The sequence below is a fragment of the Pinus tabuliformis genome, chromosome X (genome assembly GCF_031772625.1).
Source record: "Pinus tabuliformis cultivar Carrire ecotype Pingquan chromosome X, CPIR1, whole genome shotgun sequence".
In the NCBI taxonomy this organism is placed as follows: Eukaryota; Viridiplantae; Streptophyta; class Pinopsida; order Pinales; family Pinaceae; genus Pinus; species Pinus tabuliformis.
The window spans coordinates 842,005,963-842,029,060 of NC_142308.1; positions in this window are offsets into that span (position 1 = coordinate 842,005,963).

The window sequence follows — 23,098 nt, forward strand, 5'->3', positions numbered from 1 at the left end:
CCTCAAACTCTCAAAATCAGAGGCTTTATTAGGCATCACCCAGTGGTAGTCTTGATTGATAGTGGAAGTACACATAATTTTATCCATCAAAGTGTCGCGGAAGAAGTGCATTGTTTTGTACAAGCAATTTCTAACTTCCAAGTCCAAATTGCGGATGGGGGAACAATGAAATGTGACGGCCACTGTGAAAATGTCAAACTTCAAATGGGGGATTATCAGTTAAAGACCCACATGTTTGCCATCCACATGGGAGGGTGCGACATTGTCCTTGGTGTTGAATGGCTTCGCACACTGGGCCCAATCACGATGGATTTCCAGGAGTTATATATGAGCTTTAAGCAGAACAACCACACACATACCCTCCGCGGACTCCAGGCGGGAGCTCCCTCTATCATTAGCTCACATAGGATGGAAAAATTGTTAAAAAAGGGCCATCATGGAGTTATAGCTCAACTTAATGCCATCCAGGCCGTCGAACCCAATTCTCTTTTGATTCATCCTGAGATGCAACAGATCTTAAATAACCATTTTCCAGTCTTTGACAAGCCTCATGAGCTTCCACCCTCGAGAGGGGAACATGATCATAGCATCACTTTGGTCCTAGGGGCCCAACCACCAAATGTGCGCCCATATAGATATCCGTTCGCCCAAGAGAATGAAATAGAAAAATAATCAAGGAACTTTTGGAAGCAGGCGTCATTCGTCCCAGCATTAGTCCTTATTCATCACTGGTCGTCATGGTGCTCAAGAAAGATGGGGAATGGCGTATGTTTCCAGACTTTAGGGCCCTCAATAAGTTGATTGTCAAAGATAAATTTCCCATCCCGGTTGTTGATGATTCGCTGGATGAACTAAATGGGGCTCAATTATTCACTAAGCTTGATCTTCATTTAGGCTACCACCAAATTCGCATGAAAGAAGTCGACATTCCAAAGACTGCTTTCCGAACTCATAAAGGCCATTATGAGTTTCTGGTCATGCCATTCGGTCTTTGCAATGCCCCATCTACTTTTCAGAGCCTTATGAACCACCTTCTCAAACCATATCTCAGAAAATTTGTCCTTGTTTTCTTCGATGACATCCTCATTTACAGTGGCACTTGGGCCGCACATCTTCGGCATGTAGATCAGCTCTTGCACCTGCTCCACGAGCATAAATTATTTGTTAAGATGTCCAAGTGTTCTTTTGGCATGGAAGAAGTTGAGTATTTGGGCCACATTGTGGGGCGTGAAGGTGTCAGGGTGGACCCCAAAAAGATCCAGGCAATGCAGGAGTGGCCTCAACCTAAGACCTTGAAGAGCCTGAGAAGATTTTTGGGTCTCACGGGTTACTATCACAAATTTGTCTGCAACTATGGTCGCATTTCGAGGCCCCTCACTCAACTCTTCAAGAAAAATTCATTCTTCTGGAATGATGAAGCACAACAAGCCTTTACAGCTCTAAAAAATGCCATGTGTTCGACTTCAGTCTTAGCACTACCAGACTTCACCAAATATTTTGTCATTGAATGTGATGCTTCGAGTATGGGTATTGGAGTAGTCTTAATACAGGAAGGTCGACCCTTGGCCTTCACAAGCCAACAACTAAGTGGGAAGAATTTGGGACAATATACCTATGAGAAGGAGATGATGGCAATATTACATGCAGTAGATACTTGGCGACCTTACTTGTTGGGGCGACACTTCCAAATCCGCACAGACCATCAAAGTCTTAAACATTTTTTGGAGCAACGCCTATCCTCACCACAAAAAAATAAATGGCTCGCCAAAATGCTGGGATATGATTATGAGATAATTTACAAGAAAAGGTGTGAAAATATTGTAGCAGATGCATTATCTCGCCAATTTGAGGATGAAAGTACCCTGCTCGCAATTTCCCTTCCCATTCCAGAATGGATTGAAGAGGCTCGCAGGGAATGGTTTTCACATCCCTGGCTCTCCCAACTCATTACTCAATTGTAGGCGGATCCAAATTCCACCAAGGGCTACTCGTGGTAGGATGAGATTATGTGCTACAAGGACAGAGTCATACTATCACCAACGTCCACCCTCAAACGCAGCATTTTGGCAGAGTTGCACTCATCCCCCACTGCAGGACATTTAGGCTTTCAGAAGACGTATGCTCACACTCGAAGATCATTTTTTTGGACAAGAATGAAAAAGGACATTCTTACTTTTGTAGCGGAATGCGACATCTGTCAGCGCCACAAAGGAGAGACTGTCAAAGCACCAAGCACATTACAACCATTGCCCATTCCGACATCAATATGGACGGAGGTTTCTATGGATTTCAATATATGCCTTCCAAAATCAGGAAACAAGTCAGTCATCATGGTGGTGGTGGACAAACTTTCTAAGTATGCTCATTTTTGCACCCTACCCCACCCTTTTACACCAACTTTGGTCGCTCAATCTTTCATGGATTAGATCTTCAAATTGCATGGCATGCCCACTTCCATTGTGTCTGATCGTGACCCGGTCTTCACCAGTAATTTTGGCAGGAACTCTTCAACCTACAAGGTACCCAACTAAAGATCAGTACTTCCTATCATCCACAAAATGATGGTCAAACTGAAGCAGTCAACAAATGTCTGGAAACCTACCTTAGGTGTTTCACTTCAGAAAAGCAACATCTCTGGGTACAGTGGTTACGTCTAGCTAAATGGTGGTATAACACCAACTATCATGCCACCACTAAAATGACTCCATATGAAGCAGTTTATGGTCAACTCCCTCCTTCCCCTACTTCTTATATCAAGGGGTGCTCAAAGGTACAAGCAATGGATCAACTCCAACAGAACTGCGCAACCATGCTCGCCCATCTTAGAGAGAATCTTCATCAAGCTCAAAACCGCATGAAGCAAAAGGTAGATCAACATCGATCAGAACGCCAATTTCAAGAAGGAGATCAGGTATTTTTGAGGTTGCAACCATATAAGCAAACATCAATCAAAGACAAGGGGTGTCAGAAACTATCTCCAAAATTCTACGAACCGTATCAAGTACTTCAACGCATTGGAGAAGTGGCCTACAAGCTAGCCTTGCCACCCACTGCAAAAATCCATCCAGTTTTCCATGTCTCATGCCTCAAGAAAGTGATTAGGAACAATTGCAGAATTCAAACCAGTCTACCTGAACTGGATGAAGAAGGGTCAATCTGGCTCCAACCTGAATAGGTCCTGGACACACGAGAACGGAACCTGCGTGGCCGCATGATCAAGGAAGTCCTCGTCAAGTGGAAAGACACGTCTTTGGAAGATGCAACCTAGGAACCAGCCACTATTCTTCAGCAGTTTCCGCAACGTCAGCCTTGAGGAAAAGGCTATTCTTATGGGGGAGTGCATGTTAGGGCCCCACCCTAACCCGCTTATTTATGTAGTAGGATCGAGTCATAAGCAGAGTTAAGTAAAGAGTCAATAAAGCCCATATTAATAATTGCAAGTGGTTAACCCACATTAAATGACGGGACCACAGTTAGTTGCAAACGGGCCATGGTATTAGATAGATGGTATTAATAAGAACCATGGTATTGCATGTACAAATCATATATAAAGGATAGAGACTCCCTGGGAGGAGCATCGTGTCTTATTTTGTAATCGAGCTCTGCTCTATGGAGGTTGCCCCCCCGTAGAGGCAAGTGAACATTGCTTTTTGAATAATAAAATACTTGCTGTTGTTTCTCACTGTTGTATGTTCTGGGTATATTTCTTCGCATATTTGGTATTCTGGTATTGTCTTGCACGTTAAGAGCATAACACCCAATACTGCTACAGAAGTTAGAAGTTTCTTAGGGGTAGCAGAATATTGGAGAAAGTTTATTGCTAACTTTTCTTTGATTGCAGCTCCTTTACATGCTTTGACAAGTGTGAAACAAGTGTTTCAGTGGGGAGGAAAATAGCAGAAATCCTTCGACACATTGAAAGAAAGGATCAGTACAATGCCAGTACTAGCACTGCCAGATCTTCAACATCCATTTGAGATCGAGACAAATGCAAGTGAATATGCCATGGGGGCAGTGTTGATGCAACACGGAAAGCCTATATGCTTTCATTCCGAGACATTCACATCAACAATAGTTAACTATCCTACATATGATAAGGAATTATATGCATTAGTTTAGAGTGTTAAAAAGTGGAAACATTACATAATGGGTAAAGAAACAATCATACATACAGATCATCAACCACTACAATACTTACACTCACAAACTAAATTGCAACAATCACGACATTACAAGTGGATGGGTTTTCTACAACAATTTCATCTTGTTATCAAATATAAGAAGGGCATACATAATAAGGTTGAAGACATGTTATCAAGACCAATCATAAATGCATCCACAATACTTAAGCATAAAACAGTAATTCATGAAAGTTACATTGAACAATATGCTCAAGACACATATTTTAAGGATGTATATGCAACTTTAAGTCATGGCAAGTAGGTAAAAGAATTGGATTATTACATAAAGGACAAACTCTTATATCATTTTGGAAAGTTATGCATTCCAAAAACTGAAAGAGTTAATATAATTCGAGAAGCACATACTTCTCTCATATCAGGTCATTTTGGTGTAAGTAAAACAGTTGCACAATTACAAAGATTATGTTGTTTGCCACGAATGAATGAGGCAGTTTCTAGATATATTAAAGGATGTACTGTGTGTGCTACAAGAAAGCCAAGTAATAGAAAATTAGGCTTGTATACTCATTACCAATTCCTTCTCGTCCTTGGGAAAGTGTTTCCATGGATTTTGTTGGGGGATTGCCAAAGTCTAGAAAGGGTCATGATTATTTGTATGTAGTTGTGGATAGGTTCAGTAAGATGTGTATTTTGACACCATGTAATAAACAGGTCACAGATGAACAAACTGCAAATTTGTTCTTTCAAAATGTATGGGTCCATTTTGGGTTACCCACTTCTATTGTATCCGATCGAGATTCTCGATTTAACGAGGAATTTTGATCAAGTCCATGGGAGTTAATGGACACAAAGTTAAAGAAGAGCACGACATTTCATCCGCAAACAGATGGTCAGATAGAAGTGGTCAATAGGATAGTGATACATTTGCTTCGAAGATATTGTAGCAAGCATCCCAAACTTTGGGATGAACATTTGTGTTATGTGCATCATGCTTACAACCTTGCAAAACATTTGTCTACTCAGAGATCTCCTTTTGACACTTGTTTTGGTTTTATACCAAATTCTCCCTTGGATTTTGTCTTTGGTAAAGACATCACAGTTGATGGACATAGTGATGTGGACAAAGCAACCAATTTCATTGAAAAAATCCAGGAAATTCACCAGGCAGTACAAGAATAGCTGGAAAGAAGTCAAACAAAGTATAAAGCGCGACATGACAAGCATTGATTTGAGCATAGTTTTCAAGTTGGTGATCAAGTCCGGTTGTACATCAACAAAGAAAGACTACAAGGGGAAGGTAAAAAGTTGAAACCAATTACATATGATCCTTTCAATATACTTGACAAAATTGGTGAAAATGCTTTCCGCTTAGATCTACCAGCTTATATGTAGATCTATTCCATCGTAAACGTTGAAAACTTGTGATTATATGAGCCTTCATTGATTGAAGATTTCGAAGAGCAAGGTCAACTACCTTCCATTGAAGATCTTTTTCCCAAGTATCTTAATGAGCTATAGGAGGACACAGTTCTTGACAAGAGGATAAGAACTTCGCGACAAGGAAATGTTGAGTATCTTCGAGTTGGACTCAAAGGTACAAATCCAAGTAAAGCACGATGGATAGAAATTGGAAATGTGAAGGAAGTTTATCCTCACTTACTCAACGGCTAAAACCAACTTTTGGTGTTCCAAAAGCTTCTAGTGGGGAGGAGTGATCCAAAATGGATTCAGTTTTGCCTCCGGATCAAAGTCTTAAAATTCAGTTTAAAGTTGAATCAAATCGAAGTTCTTGTCGATATGATTCCAACTGTGTGAACTGCACGTAAATCCGAGTCTGGATGGAGAAGTTAAATCCAGTCAAAGTTTCAAGGAAAACTAGGGCAAAATGAGGAAAATTCAAAGTCAAATAGTCAAAGTCAAAGGTCAACGGTCAACACAAGGTGATTTCAGCAAGACACGTGTCGTCCCAGGAATGCGCCATATGTCCAGGGTGTTCTCATCAAGGTTGGTGATGTGTCATGATTTGATTGGTTGATATAGGCCAATCCGGTGCTGACATGTGGCAGACCAGATTTTCCCAATGTTGGCATGAAATCCCAAAATTTGGGGGTTAGGGAGGATCGAACCCCTGACCTCCCAGAAAAGCTAATATTTCATTGGATTGTGCTCATCGGTTGAGCTATGTTGTCTCTTGTTTATAACAGTGCGGATATTGTATTAATTGTTATAGGATATGGCTACCGGAAGGGTCGGACGGTTGGGGTCAACCCCATGACCGCCAGTCACCTTACCAGAATTAGAGCAGTGTCAAACATACGTGTTTACATATGGGCCATATATGATATATCAAACTATATCAAATACCAAACTTGCGATATATCAAATCATATCCAAACCATGTAAAACGTCGGAAGTGTCGGGCGTGGGTTTCGACCTCCCACTATATATATCAACGCCTTAACACAAGTCTGGTAGCTAATAGACCAAGAAATGGAGCTTGGTATTCAAGCCGCCCAAACTATATTTAATTTTTATGCAGGTGTCGAACCTGCCAATCCACAACGTGCATTTTGAAAGAAATTTTGTATTGTTGCAGGCAGAGGCGGTTTTGTAGGTGCATAGGTGGTTTTGGACCATTCCAGGGGGTCTGGAGGTCACTATGGCCAAATATGGTCGAGTTTATACTCGTTTGACTCGAAATTTTGAGCTGGACGCAGTGGTGATGTCCATTTTCTGATTTGAGACTCTGTTTTCAAGCTCATACCTGTAACAACATATTGAAGACAAAATAAAGAGGTCAACACTAGAAGCGAAAGGACCAGGAGACATAGCCAGAAAGTATGGTGAACTCCTTTATTAAATTTGGCTATGTTGATGTGTTTAAATGTTTTTTCAAATTGTTTATGTGTTTATGTTATTCACAATCTTTTCAATCCGTTGCACTAAGTAACATAAGCGAATTCACACATACTCTATAATACATTTTTCATTAATGGATCACAAGGTATCTACACTTTTAGACTCATGGAACTCATATGTATCCTCATAAACTGCCTTTAAGGAATCATCTCTTCAAAGTGTTCCAGATATGGGTCCTTCGTTTGAAGTTGCCAGAACTGATTCGAGTGGAAACCAACCATCATAGAGTTAAGATGCAGCAACAACAACACATTGACTCGAGGGCGAGTCAATGGATTGTAGTCGGGGCATGTTGGGTCCTTTGTTTTTGAAGGAATAGAAGTTTTAGAGGAAATTGCATAAAGTAGCTGGAAGCAGAGCACCAAAAAATTAAAGTGGTAGAAAAATATTATTTTGGGACTCGCGCAGTGGAAAGTATGGGTGTGTACCACAAAAGTTGGAGCCGATATTGATATAGTCAACAAGAAAACCAAGGTAATGGCCTAAGGTTTTGAAAAACCACAAATCAGGAAAGTGAGGGATCAAAGACCAAATCAAGGGAATGTGGGTTATAAAAAAAGATGCAAAGAATGAGAGACAAGTTTAGACTACATTGCAAAGTTTAGAGAGCACTGGAAAGTTTAGAAGGTGTTGTAATGTTTGGGATATGAACTGTGAGAGAGAAAGAATGCTTATAGGAAGATTTGAATATGTAATGATCTGTTTTGATACTTGTTTGAGTTGTAATATTTGCGCGCAAGTTTGTAATGTGTCGCAAGTTGTAATGGAGAAATGTTATTGTAATCAGGCTTTGTTGTTTTAATAATAAAGGGAGAATGGGAGTTGTGTCATATGTTTATGTATTTTTCATGCCCCTTTTAAAATTTTCTATGTGATGTTATTTTCTGTTAAATGTATAAGTTAACTTGCTGCAAATGAATGTATGAATGGTTGTGTAGACTATAAAATATCTATTTCGAGATTACCTACTATCTTTTGATGGTTTTGGCTTGTCTCGGGTGTGATGCTCCTTTGATCCAAGGGAGTGAAAATGGTGGCTAAGTGCTAGACTACGCGGAAGACTCTTATTAGCACCCTAGGCCAAACCCTGGGTCAAACTTCATTTAAATTATTTCGCCAACATGAACATCCTTCCTCAAGAGACTTCATTTTGTGACAATAGAAGAAACTATGGGGCAGCAAGAGAAGACATAATAGGAACAAAAAGGGACATAACAAGTACAAAAAAAAAGGTACAATAACAATCAAAGAGGAATCAGTCCAAAAAAGAGTAATAAGATCCATGACAAGGCAGTTAAACCAAGAAGAAGAGGTGGTTGTACCTCTCAAAAAGGCTAAAAAGAAAAAGTTGAAAATCCACTTGTTATTCAAGTGGAAGATGATGATAGCATTGATAAGGATCAATAGACTTTATATGATTACATTGTCACTGGAAACTCGGGAAAAGGAGGAGAAAAGACCAAAGATAAAGGGAAAATGCCAGAAGAGTATACTTATGTGGATGAAGAAGAAGAGTATGCAACCAATGAAGAGGAGATAAGAGAATTAATAAAAAATCAATCTTCAAGACAAGTGGAAATCCCCTTGTGTACGTTCATCTGAGGAGGTTGTTTCTCCACATCAATAATCACTTAAAATGAAGAAAAAGAAGATTAGAAAGTTAAATAAGACTTTGCAAGAGATGCAAGTCTTAGAGAGGTACCTCAAGTCAAGAAATGATTTGTTTGACAAAATATAATCTTTCACCTCTCAAAGAAAACCAAAGTATGAAAGAAGAGAACAAAATTTTACAAGAAGAAAATGATATGATTTCAATCCAAGCTTACAAGTGGTATGAGAAAAAGAAGGCTTTAAAAATAGAGAACAAAAATTTGAAGGTTAAACTACTCATGAATAAACCAAAAGAGGGGCAAACATCCCAGTCACCCAAAGCTAATGTAGGGCTCATACTGCAAGCATCTAAGACAATTTGAATAGTTTTTTATAGTCAAATCGATATGAGGACATACTTCATCATCAGATTGGGGGGATGCCAGTTCTCATTTTGGCTAAGGAAATCGTTATGGTATTTTCCTTTATTTTTCTTTTAAGACATTTGTTATCATCATTTATGACGATATTCTCTCACATTTTGGCCATAATAACAATTCCTTGAGGTATTTTTATTAAAATTTATTTTTTGAACTTTCATAAAAATAAATGCATTGTAAAATGTAAATCACAAATTTTAAGAGAATTTACAATTCATCATTCATTGTTATGTTTTTAGGAAAGTTGGGTGAAAATGAAAACATTGGTTTTTCTCTCAAGTATCCCAATATTATAAAGCACCTCTTTTCCCAAGCCAGAGTTGTCCAAGAATGATCGGTCAATGCGGACAATCAAACTACTAAAATGTAGAACAATAAGCCAAAAATGCCCAAATTTTCATTTTGTAGATTGAAGCCACAATATGAGCAATTTGAAGAGATATTAGGATCATATCTAAGTATTAGAATAGGCAGCAATTAATTTTGAGCAAGATTTGTGTATATTTTGTTAATAATTTGCTTATAAAGCAAGAAACTTGACTTGCTAAAGTATGTATTATTTTGTTATTTTGAATACAAACTTTGATTTCAACTTGTGTGATTAGAATTGGGTTTTAGACTTGTTAATGGTGATTTTTATCAAGTAATGAAATGGGGATTAAGTTTTAGTTCCTTATTTCCAATTTGTGTGCTTGTTTGAGCATGGAGGGCCCCCATAACTCTAGTTAGTGCATTGTGTTTTTTTTACATTTGACAAGTAAATAATTGTTATTTATTATTGATATTCATGTTTATATCTCTTATTCATGTCTCTATACGTTCACGTTTCAATCAGCTTGCAAACTAGCTCATTTGATGGTGTAAAAATAGGCTTGATAGTTAGTTTCTAAAGCTATTGTTGCATATGCTTTTATTTCTTATTTTGTAACTATAATTTTTGTTTCTTGAAGCTTCCAATACAGTCCCAACATAGTTTGATTAGTTGGTTATTTGATAGGTTAGTTAGGAAAATAGTCTCAAGTTCCTTAGCTTTAAAAGAGCAGTTATACTTGTTTAGTTTTTCTTTGGTGAAATTTACCAATTGTCGTTGTTGTTAAATAGATCTAAGAGTCATTTGATAGGTGATTATTGGATTTGATAATTATTGGAAAGATTTGATTTGTTAGGCGATGAATATTTAATAAGAATTCCATACTAGTTCTTGAGAACAAGTTACTAGTAACTAGTGATACTAGTTATTAGTTTCTAGTCCTTAGGTATTTAAGGTTTGAATATAAATTAGATATAAGTTCATAGATATATATTAAAGTATTTTTAGATTAGATTAAGGATATTCTTATAGAAGTTAATTATTAGTAGCTTAAACATATTTTATATCTATTAGTTTAATCCACTTTGGTGTGAGTATCATAGCCATGCTAGTTGCATTGAAAGAGCTAAGTGACAATTTCATTAGATCATTGAATTAGTATTTTTGCCCATAGTTTTTTATTTACATGTCATTTTTATTGTTGAATATCATCATTTAATTGTTGTTTGAAAATCAACTTAAGTGGTCAAGGTAACCAGGAAACTAGGAGTGTCCTTCACCAATTTGCTAGGAGAAAAAGGCCCCAACCTCTTGAGGACCTTACCTTTTTGTCTTGAACCTTTCAAATACCATAGTTCCATACATTCATGTATTTATTTCCTAGAGTTAAATGATGATTCAAGTACATACTAGTTGAAGAAATGACTAGAATATTGTAAGTGAAACCACTCGTCTTCGCTCTCATAAATGGAGAAGGCCATAATGCATTCTTATATATACAACCAGTATTGTGTCTAGATAAACAAGGTTGAGTAAATTACAATCGGAGTGTCCATATTCCTCCATAGGCAAGGAAGGCCCTAGTGCATTAGTCACCCTTTTCGACTGAAAAATCCTTTATCATCTTTCCAACTTTTGAGTGAACACTTATCATTATGGAAATGATTGTGTAGAGAACTTGGATTTGTGTGAGAGATCCCAATATATGCCAGTTTGAAGTGTTCACAAAGTCAAGTAAGAGTGGTTTTATTTCAAAATTATGTGCATATTTTAAGAGTTATTTTTATGCTTCTAGAATTTAGTAGCTAATTTTGACTTAGGAGTGTTAATACATCTAACTTAACTCATATTATATATTGTTTAGTGTTTCAAAGTTTACTAACACTGGATTGATATAAAATTGTGTCCTAGTTTGGAAGTTCTAAATTAGACTTAACATTATTATCATACCTTTAGCTCATTGGAATTTTCAATTGACTCAACAAAAGGAAATAAGTGGGTTAATTTAGGATGAAACATAGTTTATTTGGCTTCTAGTTTTTTGAAAGATGAGCATACAAAAGTGCTCCTACATGTCCTTTCTATATCATCTATTGGATCCTTGACCATAATGGGATGTATTAAATTATTCACTTTGGGTAGTCAAACATTAATATAATGGGATAGTATGACACATCGAAGGTTCACTTTCAACCCTTTACATTTTGAATAACCAGATATTGTGCTATAAAAGAGATCTAGTTCACAATGAAGTACCATTTTCCTTGGAGTAGTTTCCAGAATATGGCATGTTACATTTGGCAAGGTAAAGTGAATGTCCATTTTTTTCTACCATTTTCCTATGGCATCTTGATATCAACAAGGTTTTGTGGCATTTTTAGATTAGCAGAATATCTCGTTCATGCAAACTCAATTCCAATTTAGGATCCCACAAAATTCAATGCACAATTACTCAAATGCATGTGAAAATGTGGCATAAATTCAATTAGATAATTAAAATATAAATGAAATCTAGACTTATTATGAATGACAAGAGAAAACTTAATGAACTTGGAATGATATGGAACGAGCCACAATTTGAAAAAATGGTCATTTGATATTATCACATTGGTTTGCCCACATTTGAGCCAAAACCACAGTCAATACATGTTGACATTATTAAAAGAAAGTTCAAGAAGCATGTAACATTCTAACTTCAAACAAACTTTTGAAAGCCTTTTTTAGTAGACGGTGCAAGTTTAATCATCATTTGTATCGTTTCAAATGATATTTTCCATACATGTGGTAGTTTAAGTATCACATGTATAATTTTAAGTGACACATTTCATACTTGTGAGTATTTGTGTTTTCCTTACTTAAAATTTGCATTTGTTGTGATGTAAATATCTTAATTGATTTATATTAATTTATGGATGTTTTTTAACAAGTTCTAACATACAAATATGAGCCATCCAAAAAATATATTTTGGAGTATCAAAGGTTAATTAAAATTGTAAGTAGTTATGTTGTTTTATTTTCATTATTTTATAATTAATGGAGCAACAAGAACCCTTTCATTATATCTATTCTTTAGCTTATTATGTCAAATTTGTAGAAAATAAATATGGAGTTGAACCAATAATAGATATCTAGAGAGATGACATGAGGTATGACTTCAGAAGAATGTGTACATTTTATGAATCACTCACTGTTGTGATATGCTTTTCAATTTACTCAATCATATATATTATACTACAAGTGTAGATACACTCACTACTCACTACACTTTATTTCTATTTGTAGATGGAACATGAAGAGGTGGGATGTCAAAGTCAATCTAATACACAAAACATCCCAAATAACCTAGGTAAATATCTACTACACGTGATGAGGAAATAATGCATGTAATCACCTTAATCAATGTCAATAGTTTTAGAACTAACGATGATCAACAAAATTGAATTTTACAAGCTATATATTTTGGAATGTTGGTCCGTGAAAATAAAACATTTTATTTAATGTAGACATTTTGTCTTAAGTGGATGACAATATGTTACTTGTAATTGTAACAGTTATGTATTTGACACTTTGAAATTCATGGGCCTTTATGTCGAAGTTTGTAGCTCAGGCAGGTACTTCTCAATACGCCTTGTGTCTAGGCATGTAGAAGTTACCCACATCACTTTAGAACACTTTCTCTAAGTTAAGAAAGTTTCTTATGTAACTTAGCCTAAGTTTAACTTAGGAAAAGTAAAATATTTACTTTAATGAATAAGTGATTAAATAATCTTAGCCATTGATCTCGAGTGAGGTGAGATCTAATCTCCTCAGGCGAGATCTAACCTCCTAGTTGTAGATCACTTTGAGATTAAAGTTAGGGTTTGGGTTCAATGTAAAGTTATAAAAATAAGGTTAAGGTGAGGAAAATACATATAACAACGACACAAAGTTGAGAGCAACAAAGGTGTTGGCTCCTAGAGTGTGATTAGCAAGAGAGAACAGATTTGTTGGATTAGATCCAACATTGTAATTTGTAATTTCTAAGTTTGTTTGTGTTGACTGTCAATGTTACTACAAGTATGTTCGACTAGTTCACTGCACTCAAAAGTTTCTACTACAATTGTTGTAATAGATGCCACCTGCATTTCCATGATTATCTCTTAGTTGTTTTAATTGCATGCCCTAGATATTTGCTTTTGTGCAATGATTGTTTACACAGTTATCACTCCAAGAGACTCCGATAAGGCCATTGTTGCAGACGTCAAATAACCGCAACAGTTGTCGTCCAAGGAAATTCCCACTGCAGTTGTCGATGTTCAAAGAAAGAAGAAGTGTGGGATATATATATATATATATGTTTTGTTACACCTACAGATGAAGACAGGCCGAGGCAAGATGCTTTGGAATCAACTATTGATAGCCACAAGGCAACACATTTAAGTCGTATTTAATGTTATTGATAATTTGTTAGGCAACACATGAAGTTGCAGTGATTATTTCGCAAGAATCTATCGTGTATTGCAAACTTCTTGAATCCAAATATTGTTCTACATGATGAATGAATCCACCAATCCATGACGAAGATTTGGTTATTGCAATCAGTGGAGATGGAATATTTTTGAAAGCAGCATGATACAAAATGGTGGCGATTTTTTTGCAAATATAATGCAAAAATGCACACATTTGATTTCTAGTATAAGGGGAGTGAAAAAAGTATACAATTGCAAGGAGACAATTAGAGCATTTAAATGCCAATAGCAAAATAAATTTAAATTTAACATTGTAAATTGGGCAAAGATAAGCATGCAAAATACATCAAATATTGTCGAACAAAATCTCGAATAGTTGTTAAACATTTAACGGGTGTAATTGCCCCAACGATCCAAGCCATTGATCTACCTCACTAATGCCTATAAAGAAGAGTCACCTACTTAACACAAGGATTCCCCACTTTTACATCCACTTGTGGTCCATTTACTGACTGAGGGTTCTTGTGAGTAGTGAGGTTCTCTTTTTATTGCTTCTTTGTTGGCAAGGAACAAATTTGAGACACAAAAAATATACCAGTTGCTGCTCTTCTCTATTGATCACACAAAAATTGATGATTACAATGAACCCTGTGAGGGATATCTATACTTTTTCAACTAGTTACTCACTCAAAATAACTTCAACATGCAAACACACTCTAAATCTGACTTTAGCAAATATATGACTAAACTCAAACTAAATCACACTTGACTAAGTTAACTCACACTCTAAATTTAGACTACTCTGCAATGCTAGAGTAATTAGCTATCTTTAACACTAACTCTTAATTACCACCGCTAAACTAAGACATGACTCATTACAACTCAAACATGTCTATTGTTCTATGTCTCAACTAGGATTACAACACCCAAGTTTCCTCTATGAAACTCAAATACATCTTTTTCTAATGGCTTAGTGAATATATTAGTCAATTGATCACTTGATTTACAAGGTTTTAAATAAACTTCTCCATTGCTCATAAGTTCTCTAATAAAATGATATCTTGTATCAATATGCTTTCTCTTTTGATGAAACACACTATCCTTGGATAGTGCAATTGCTGAGGTGTTGCCACAATAGATTGTCATTGATATTTCTTATTGACCAAATCCTAACAATGTGATTAATCCGAAAAACTTATCTACATTATGGATCACAAAAGTCTTAGATCTAACTTTCTTATTTCTCCTTAAGTCCATCCAAAACTATTTATATATTTCTTGGCATGCAACTGATATTGTTGCTACATATTATGTTTTTGTTTATGAAAGTGTCACAATAGGTTTCTTTATAGATGTTTATGATATCACACCTTAATCAAGATGAAACACATAACGAGTAGTGCTCTTTCTATCATCCAAACTTCCTATAAAATCATTGTCATTCTTTCATGTTTCTTATGTATTAATGTTTGCAGCAATTGATGACAATTGTTGATCATAGGGCTTTCCATCAAACTTGCTCAAATACGAAGACAAAGCTCCATGAACTAGCAACATGGCAAAGGTATAACCTCTCTCTTCTGCAAAATTTCTATGATTTCATATCTTTACTAGTACTAATAAGTGATAGCCTTGGATAATGTGATTCTCCTTCAAACCATTTGCCACTTACACGGACTCTCATCTACTCTCTTCCATTCCTGCATATTCCATCTGACAGCAAAATTTTGTATCAAGAAATTTGAAGCAATAAAGAATCTCATTTTCCTGGCTTTGATCCTCTCTTAATTTCTCAACATTTGGTTTATATGTTTATGTTATTTATCTCTGTAAATTTCAGATTTTAATTTCGCCATTCTACTTCATTGTTCTACTCCTTTGTATAAAGGTGTAGTTTTTTTTATAGCGCACACATTACATATAAAACCCCTACAACTAGCAATCACACTACATGTTGCAAAGGAAATGTCATAAGGTGTAGCATATCAAAGAATAGTATAGATGAAGAAGATGTGATATGTTATGTGATATAGATGTTGACTACTTAGGAACTTTTTACTTTGCAACATAAATTACTTCCTTTAACAAAAAGTAATAAATAAATTTAGCTTTACCATTTATTTGTATTATTACACTAAACTAAAACTTATTCAAACTTCTAGAGTTGTTCTACCAAATACTTTTTCAAGACAAACATCATTTGTGAATCTACTTGGAAGTAATATATGTTGAATGAAACACTTCTCAGAGGTCAATAACAAAAATAAAAGTGAAATTAGGCACAATGCTACATATCCTACTCATAACAGAAAATGCACTTGCTTGTTTGGCTTAAATTCTTCCCTTGTAAAAGGAATTTAATGCAAAATGAATGGACAAAACCTTGCAAAAAGGATTTGTAAATCCATTGCTCAGAGCCAATGTCTTATTATACCATTCATTGTTCTCAGCCCAGAGGTCACTGAATTCATCCAGAAAGTGAAGCTTGTAGGTACTTGTGAGGGGTTCGAAGAACCTAGTGTCCATCTTATTTGTGGCAATATACACATGCCTGCTCTTTCTATTCTATACCTAAGTTTCTCCAGCAGGGCATTAGGGATTGTGTCCTAGTCTAGATTAGGCTATAGATTTACGTTTTTTTTCCTTCTCCCCTCTAACAACATGTACTAAATCAAAATCCTAGTTCATTCTAGTATTGACTGCTAAACAATGGACTAATATATTTGTTGTAGTTGTCAACTTACCAGATTACATGAAGAAGTTGTTGAAGGAAGCAGTAGTCTTGGGTGGTTGGGCTTGTTTAGAAGCATTGTTATAGTTCCTACTCAATGATGAAGAGGAAGAATTGAATCTAATTATACTCCTAAATTGTTAGACCTAAAACCCTAAACTTGGTTGGACCAACCTCCCTCCAAATTATGGCACATCTACGATAATCTGCAATTTAAATTCCATTAGCATGGACATTGGCATTTGTCGCTAAAATAAAAAATGGGAATATCCAAAAACATCGTGGATGAACATATATGATTATGCAATCAGAACAAAACTTAAGATACCCTGCTTACAAAAATGTAAAATAGCAATTACAAATATGCAAAAATTGTAGCAAAACCTAGGCGAGGATCCCAATGCACAAGAAAAACTCATTACAAATATTATGTTTTGTATACCTACAAGTCTAAAATCTATATAGGATCATTTTCATAGTACAATATAACAGAGATTTACAGATGTTTAGAATATTTAAGTAGTGAAACAATCAGACAGTTTCAAGGAAAAAGTAGTAAGACAAAGTGAGTCCTGCAATGTTCCTGTCAGATTGCCAATTTCTTTGTTTTCAATTTCACATCCTTCATGTTCATCATTACAACTTTGTCTTATAATATGGATGTTGCAAATTGGGCGTTTTTCTCTCCTCACTAGCCCCTCTCAAATTTTGTGCAGTAGCTTGAAGTCCTTCCTTCCCTTTACATAGACAAGTTTGAGCTTTATCAACACTCAAGAGTAGATTATTGCACAGTTTTTGTTTCAGTATGTGCCTTGCTCCCATATTTAAGCCTCTTTGGATATTGTCTAGATTCTTTAGTTTGATTTTGTCTATAATTATCACCATCTTCCATTTGCAAATATTGAGAATTAGCCCTTATTTTGAGATCATCCGGTTTGTAGAGTCATGGTAATGTAAGCTGCATTGCCTTGTATTATCTTCTTAAAACAATATATTCTCTGTTTCCAAATAATTCTCTTTATTCCATGTTACCAACAATATGGGTTATGAACTATGTCATTGGCTCAGGGGATGTAGTGCAAACAGATAGTACCTGTGAAAAAGTTTTCTCCAATTTTATTGGGCCCTGGGTTACTAGAGAAAATATAACTCAATTTCCATTGTGATGTTGAATTCCATGATGCTAAGACCCTTGTGAGACCTAAAATTCATGGGTACAAGGGAGGCATAGTGACAAGCTACTTAATCCCTATAAGATAGGCTTGTTTCTTCCTTTTTTTTCTGGTTACATAAACCCTTTAGGGCAGAGAGTTAAACTTTGGAAAGTTCTTGTATTTAAACCATCAACCATACTCTTGGTTGCTTGTCTTGCAACCACTCTTAAAGCCATAAAAATGCTTGGAACTTTTGCTTTGTTTCAACAATCAGTCCTTAAGATTGGGTTTAGAGAGTTTCGATCCTAAAAACTTTTGCAAGTATGGACATGAGAAAAAACCCACCAAAAATCAAATTCGTGAATAAATGGAAATCACAGTAAGGTCAAACTTGCTCAACTTTTGCAAATATGGGCATAAGAAAAGACCCACCAAGAAACAATTTGGTGAATAGATGGAAATCACAATAAGTTCAAACTCTCTCAAGATGCTAAAGGTTCTGGTTTTCCATTACCATATACATCCAATCAACACATCAAAGCACATAACATATATTGAATGTTATGCTTTCTTTTTCTTGTTGAAAAATTGTTATATCACTCTAAAGCATGCAATTGTCATCCCAAAGTTACCAGACTCGACTCCCAAAATTACTTAGGGATACCAAAGAGTAAGAGTACAATCAAGTTTAAAACAAGTTGGAATTAGAGATGGGAAATTTTAAAAAAGCATAAATATAAAAATATAAAATGCACATCTTCATTTAATAAATAAATTTAAAATATCATATGTACACTTCATACTACAAATTTCAAAAGAGTACATGCCATTTCATCATCATATCAAAATAAACTTTCCCTATGTAACTATTAATGTATGCATAAAATATAAATCTTAAATCTAACTTTCAGAATTTTTTTCCAAGGGAATTGGATGAGATTAACATTGAATAGCTATAAAATTCAAAATAGAGAATTTACAAAGCTACTCTGCGCAAATTTAACTTGAAACAAATTCTTGACAAGCACCATATTTCACCCCTGCAATAATAAGCCAAATCTACCCAAAAAATGCAGACTAGGGTATACCACATCCAACTTGTGCATAAAACACATGCCAAAGTAAACTGAGTTATGCGTTGTGGATTTTAACCACCTTAGCATTAAGACATGATTTATGCACACAAGTTGTCTGGCAGGTTGTGATCTTGAGGCAACCTAGAATGTTTCAATGATAATGACATTGGTTCAAAACCTGGTGGCCTTGCTCCTTAAGATGATATCATTAACCAAAGTCTTTCAAGGTGGCAATCACATTTATATGAAAACACCAATTCCATGATAATGTAAAGATATATTAAAGGAAACCCTTATACTAATGCAGTTTTCTATACAGTTTCAAGGTGACAATAACATTTATATGAAAACACCAGTTCCATGATAATGCAGAGACACATTAAAGGCATCCCTTGTACTAATGTAGTTTTATGTGCAGATGAAGATATAATTATCACCATCTTCCATTTGCAGATATTGAGATTGATGATCTTTATCTTCTTTTCTTGGATCTCTTATATAAGAGTAGTCTGAGTTGGAGGCATTGTCTATTTCTGAGTATAGGATGAAGGTAAAATAATCCCCCTCATTTGGTAGGCAACAACCTGTATTGCTAGGATCTTTATCAAATTTGTCCACTATAGACTTCAAATCATTGGCTTCACTTTTCAAAATTTCAAACATATTTTCCATCACAGGATCCTCTTTCTCAACATTTCCCTTTATCCCATTGCCTTCTTCATCTACTTTAGATCCCTCAATGCAGGTTTCACAATCCTCTTCACCTTCAAAAGAAGTTTCGAGTATGATAGGAAGCCACCCTTTCAATGACATCCCACCTATCCAATCCACATCAAGAGATTTATTTTTTCTATGGTTTTGCACCCATGTTGAATTGACTAAACCACTTTGAAAGAATCCTGAAAAAAGAAGATAAATTTACAAAAAGACTCCTATTGGAAATGAATAAATGCATAGGTCTAGAAGACAACAATACCTAGAGAAGCATGGTGAGGTGTCCCTATGGGGAATGTAACCATCCCCATTTGTTGTAGCCTCGACAACCCTTTTCAATGCCCCATTCCCTTGATTTATTTTACTTGTTTGATCAACAAGATGGAACTACACATTACTTTTTCTAGCCATATATCTATTACATGAGATGCATGAATGTGTGTATGTGTGTTTAGAAGTGAGAGAGAAAGAGTGAGCACTGAGAACCTATATATTTTCCTCTACCCCTATCCCATCCTGTCTGATGTTTTTTGAGCCAGCCATGTCCACAAACACCAACCTCCCTCCAACTGATGGCACATCTACTATAATCTGCAATTTAAATTCCATTAGCATGGACATTGGCCTCTGTCGCTAAAAAAGGAAATGGGAATATCCAAAAACACCATGGATGAACATATATGATTATGCAATCAGAACAAACCTTAAGATACCTTGCTTACAAAAATGTAAAATATCAATTACAAATATGCAAAAATTGTAGCACAACCTAAGCAAGGATCCCAATGCATAAGAAAAACTCATTACAAATATTATGTTTTGTAGACCTACAATTCTAAAAGCTATCTAGGATCATTTTTATAGTACAATATAACAGATATTTACATATGTTTAGAATATTTAAGCAATCAAACAATTAGACAGTTTCAACAATCAGACAGTTTCAAGGAAAAGGCAGTAAGACAAAGTGAGCTACCATGCAATGGTTGCGAGAGCTCCTCTCGTTGCAATTGGTACTCTTCACAACGAAAAAGGAAGTAAGACAAAGTGAGATACCATGAAATGGTTGCGAGAGCTCCTCTTCACAACACACTTTTTCTCCACCATTTTCATTTCCTGAACAATGTCCTTTGATTTATTCCCACTTATTGAACATGCAATTTTAAACTAATTTTAACCTTTCGACCCCGCACCTCCAATCTCATCTGCAATGTAGCAACAAGCAATCTCACCCTAAATCTCATAAGACAAATTATAGAAAAATAACATCAATGACAATCCACTAATAAGCTTGGGGATTGAATGAATATAAAGACCACACTATGGTAGTTTCTCTGAAGACAAAAACATTACATTGCAGTGATTGGTGGCAACATATAATTTCATTGATTTAGGAAACCTAACCTACATAAGGACTAAAGGGGTATTTATGGAACAATTTAGAACTATGCATTTTTTCTTTGATATTAAGCTCCTCTGCACATTTTTTAAGAAACTTACACTTCATAGCCCCTGGACATAATTTTTTTGCTTGCTCTAATTATAGTAACATCCACAAACAACAACCTCACACTACAAAAACTATTTACAATATGCAATTTATTGAATCAGAAACTTAAGAATAGAGCAAACACCAACAAAATTGACCAAGGTTGTCGATTTTCTTCATGACCTTCATGATCCAAATATTTATAAGGTAAAGTAGGTTAAATGTTGCACTACATGCACCATTTTATGAAATAATACAAATGGCATAATTTCAACCTTAAAAAATGGCACCTAGAGCTCCTGGTAACAATCCTTATAACTGCATCCACCATTTCCATGTATTCGCCATCTGGGACAATAAATTGAGTGTGTTGCTCCTATAACAAGAAGGGCCTAAGAAATCACTAGAGGGATCTCAACACAAGAAAAGTGCAATAGCAGATGAAGGCTTCCACCTCCAGCAAGAGGAGGAGGAGGGTGATGGCTTCGTGGGCATGCAAATAGAAACTGAGTTACAAAATGAGTTGTGGAGAGATGTTTTCACTCACTTGTAAGCCTCGATGGTGTCATCAGGCATGGGCGATGGGTCATGGTGATCCCCTACTCACCTCCAAAGACCTCATTCCCAAAAAAAAACAAACCATTCTCAGTGACCTATGTTGCCCACTGCTCGAGGGTTTCATCCACGCAACTTGTTGTGTGATTGTAGACAAAGATCGAGAAGCCTTCCTCTGTGACATTAAGGGCTATGTTCTAACTCATCACTATCTGACCTGCCAACCTTATTCTCAACTGTACCCCCACCTCCATTGATGGAAAAACAAAACCACAAAACTCGAACTAAAAACCATAGAACCCGAAAACATCTTCCACTAAAAGCAAGAAGCTCCACACTCTAGTGTTTCAGTGCAATGGAAGGAAGGAAAGCAATGGAAATAACAGTTCAGGCTCTTGAAGACGATTGATAGGTGGTAGGATCCAACAACCAAAAATCTTTTAATTTTCTAACAATCGATCGAACGGTACTCGACGATGCAGAGTGGCAACCCAAGGGAGTTCTTCCCACAGGAATGCTTAATGGCGTAATTAAACTTAATTATTATAAATTGGTAATAGTTAATTTTCTTAATTATTATTATTATTAACATTAATACTTATTACTTAATTTATTAATAAAATTAATGATTAGTTAACATTAATTAATTATCTAATGAAGAAAGGTTTGCACCTCAAAGATTTGATTCCTCTTGGCTCTTGGGAGATCTAAAGTTAAGATGAATCTATGTTAGTTTTGAACAACACACTAATAATAATAATTTTTTTATTTTCACTTGTTTTATATAATATATAGAATTATTTTTGTTATTAATTCTCTCTCTCTACTTTTTAAAATTTTACATGAAAACTTTATATTGAACATTGAAGGAAATACAAATCTGTATAATACTTTGAATTAGAAAGAATATATGATATCCAAATCTTTTATTGAAGATGCATATTGAAATATTTGATTTATAATTCACATTAAACTTTATATGAACTCCATGTTATGGAATTAATTACACATCTCCCTCACAATAGAAAGTGAAATATAAGAAATTTTTTAATTTAAATTATTTTATTTTTCTTTATATCAAGTTGACATAAAATTATGTTATTTATAGCCGATAGTAAAATATTATTTTGTGATTAATATATTTTTCTTTTAAATATTACATGTCAACTGAACATGGAACAAATTACACATTTGTGGATAATATTATTTTTTAGATAGAGGAGGAATGTCTTGTTATAGAGTTTTGTGAACCCAATGTTTCGGACTACCAAGTAAGTCCATCATCAGGGATGCGTCAATAGATATTCTTTAGATATTAATGAGTTATCCATGAGCTTTATTTAGGGTATATATATATATATATATATATATAGATATAGATATAGATATAGATATAGATATAGATATAGATATAGATATAGATATAGATATAGATATAGATATAGATATAGATATATGTTTTTAAATAAAAGATATATGAAATTTGGTCAACCATTGTTAGTTTTTCATTTATTTAATTATTTATTATTA